Source organism: Botryllus schlosseri, chromosome 4 (genome assembly GCF_051294905.1).
Source record: "Botryllus schlosseri isolate E-star chromosome 4, Bs_hap1, whole genome shotgun sequence".
In the NCBI taxonomy this organism is placed as follows: domain Eukaryota; kingdom Metazoa; phylum Chordata; class Ascidiacea; order Stolidobranchia; family Styelidae; genus Botryllus; species Botryllus schlosseri.
In genome coordinates, this window is record NC_137239.1 from 10,370,674 (window position 1) to 10,374,167 (window position 3,494).

Below are 3,494 nucleotides of genomic sequence, written 5' to 3' on the forward strand. Positions count from 1 at the left end.
GGGATAAACTGCCACATTGTATGTATATTTGACTTTACATGCGGTAATAATTCAACATAAATGGCTAATCAATCTGTCTTTCACACAGCTAGCAAAATGTAATGACTTTGAATCATCACTCATACTTCGAAAATTCGATTTGACTTGAATTTTCGTGTAATACATGGTGATCATTATTTTCGAATCGTGCAATTGGCCAACAAGGTTGTGCTGATGATAAAGTTGCTGGTATGCCGAATACCCACAATATTCACAGGCAAATCTAGCATACCGATGTTCGGCACTCGTGTATGAAAATTGAACATTGAACATATGACTGCTCTCCTGTTAAATCCCCAGGAACATGGTTAGTCGGAAAAGGTAGCGCCAAAGAGGAAAAGATTATCAATTTTGCGAAGGCCTACTATTGAATTATGTGAACTCAGCAGATATGGTTGTTGCAATGTTGCATATATAACAGCATCTTATGAAATACGTCGAAGCCGGAGCTACCCCTCATATAACTGGCTCCAGCTCCGGATCTGGATCCGGCTGAATTTTATGTAGAGCTCCGGCTCCAGCTCCGGTGAAAATGCACGGCTCCGGGGCTCGGGCTCCGGGCTCCGGCTGCGGCTCCAAAGCCCTGGGTGCGACAAAGCATACTTGCAGATATTGACTATCTCATAGGAAATATATTTATCTCACTGTTGCCTATTTTAGCTGCTTATTAGTTCATGTCTCTTCGAGATCAGTCAGTGAGAAAAGTGAGAAAAGTAAGCCTACTTCATTTGCGAATTATATTACTATTTTTTTAAGAGCCTATCTCAACAAAATCGAGCTTTTCTCCCGCAGCGGTCCTTCAAAGTTCCAATGGGAAGGCGAAAAATCATAAAACTCGAACCGCGAGACTAATAGAACGTCCAATAAATCGCCGCAAATAAACGACTGCTGCTTAACTCACTATACGCTATCGTCGCTAGTCCTCCCTCGCTAACGAAAGAAAGGTTAGCGTTATATACCGAGAACTGTTCTCAGCGTTATTAAATATAGTTTGTCTTTCATTCCGCCCTACAACATACCTTGACCATCTCAACGTGCAATGATCGTTACTCTGGTTACACAACGATATCAGCTTCGAAAAACATATGAACGTATCTGCCAGTATACATAGTCGACTTTAACTATAGAGTTGCCATATTTTGAGATCCGAAAAAAAGGACGCTTTACAAAAATTCTGAAAGCTCTAGTAACGGATAAGAAAACTGATGAATTTGAAAATTGTGATGCCAAAACTGTATTGACTAAAAATAGGTCGTCATTTCGGCCGACTCCCGCATTACCCACTTTTCTACAATTCTGCTGCCCAATTCTGCCTAATAGTCGACTCATTCATAGCATTTTATTACTTTTTCAGAAGAAAAAAAAGGTACAAGGAGGACATTTAGACGTCCTCCGAGGACACTTCCAATTTTCTGAAAAATAGGACGAATCTTCTTATCAGAGTATGCATGGTAACCGTACTTTAACGACCACTGGTGATCCGCTCGCTCAAAGTCTCACGTATCACACATACCCTACTGTAGGGTAGTAAAGGCTCATACAGGGACATGGCGAATGTTATTACTTTTCGATTGTACTGCATTCGTTCACACACAATAGAATTCTTTGAAATCGACTTTAAAATCTATCAGTTATAGAAGCCTGACTATGGTGCTATATACAAAAACAATACCGTTGCTTGATGACAACTTGAACGGAGTCTATAGCGATTGATTTTACTGGGTCACATACATATTATGTAACACTTATATCGACAATAGAGGTACCGATAAAAGCAGGGAGACAAGCACTATAGAGCCAAAGCACATAGTCCTACGACAACGAGTACGGAAGATATAGTGGTTATTATAAATCATACGCATTTGTGCAATAACACTACAGTTCTGTCTACATTACCAACTGACATTGCAGCAATCAAATTCGAAACTCTTAACTCGTCTCTGCCATCCTTTCGTTGGGGTCATATACACCTTCGTCAATTTGGCAATCGAGGTGCGATTCAGCCATGTTCGAGTAAAAAAAAATGTATTGCACGGTATGGATAACACTAATAAAAACGGATCGCCATAATTCAGTCTAACGAAACTAGACGTTCGCCTATTGAGAAGATTTCTCGTAGAAAATCACCGTTATAACCGTAGCTCGTGGCTTATGTCTTATCGCCACATAAAAAGACAATAATAGTCCATGATCACTACAACGCAAGTTATCGCTGAATTGTCTTATGGGGGTTAAATGAAAAATATGATATAGGAGACAGGCGCCCACATTGAGCTTCTGACAGGGAATTTTCATTGCTCGGTAGCAATGTGTCTTGGCAAAGGTGACGAATTTTCTTCGGGAGGCAATTTCAGGATCATACGATTCCAAATTTGTAAATGTCACTAATATTCTTTTTGCTACAAAGTCTCCTGCTTATATTTTCGCTTTCATACGACCATTTGTAGGATTATTTTGCCAAGATACCTGGTAACTAACGGTATTCCCGGCGAGCACTGGAAACTGACTCACCAAACCCCTGGGATCGAGCAAATCCATGTTAGCCTACGTACCACTGATCTAATATTGCCTATGTTTGGACAGAACAGGTTACACCACGACATAGCTAGACACGTATACCAGGAAAACAAATCATTCAAAAATAAATACTGCTACTCTAAGTTTTACGATTGATACGTCAACAATTTGTTGCTGTGCGGATAAATAACACTAATATTATGCTTCCGCCTACCCACAGCAGGGAAAATGTGTCACACTATTTTGAGAATGATTACACAATATGCTTCACTATAATCGTGTCCATACCTAGGCTACATCTACAATTAATAGAACGTGCAAGTATTTATTCCAAAATATCATCCTAATTCAACATTTAATACTCATACATTCCCTGTCTAGACTTGGTTCCTTGCAACCGAACTATTCAGTCGTCTGATTCACTGTGCTTCATTCGAAATGTTGGCATTATGTGATACGGGAGTCCGCTCTGTAGTCGAGGTTTGTTAATACTTTTCACAAGGGAGAGTGGCATCGCTTTAAATATCAATCCCAAATCGAAAATGACAGACACTGAACGATGAAGGGTAATGACTCAAGTCATACTTTGTATGACGTTGTTCCAAAATTGATAGATCATACTCATATGCACGCGATTTGGTAGGATCTCGCTTCCGTAGCAGCGCTAGACACAGCGGGTAGGCCATCAAACGCGAACTGCAAGTCTGCAACTATCACTAAAAACTTGCTGCCATATCAGATGTTCATTGATCCATTCAGTTACACCATGTTCATTATATAATTCAAGTTGTGGACGTCGTCGTATTAGAAAGCGAAGGGAAAGTCGACTATTGCTAATAAATCGCCTAACGGACGAAGTAGATTCATGCTGAAGATGTCTGCTATGAGATCGATGGCCCAAGGCAGAGCTTCAAATCTCGTGTTTGTTCCGGCCATAC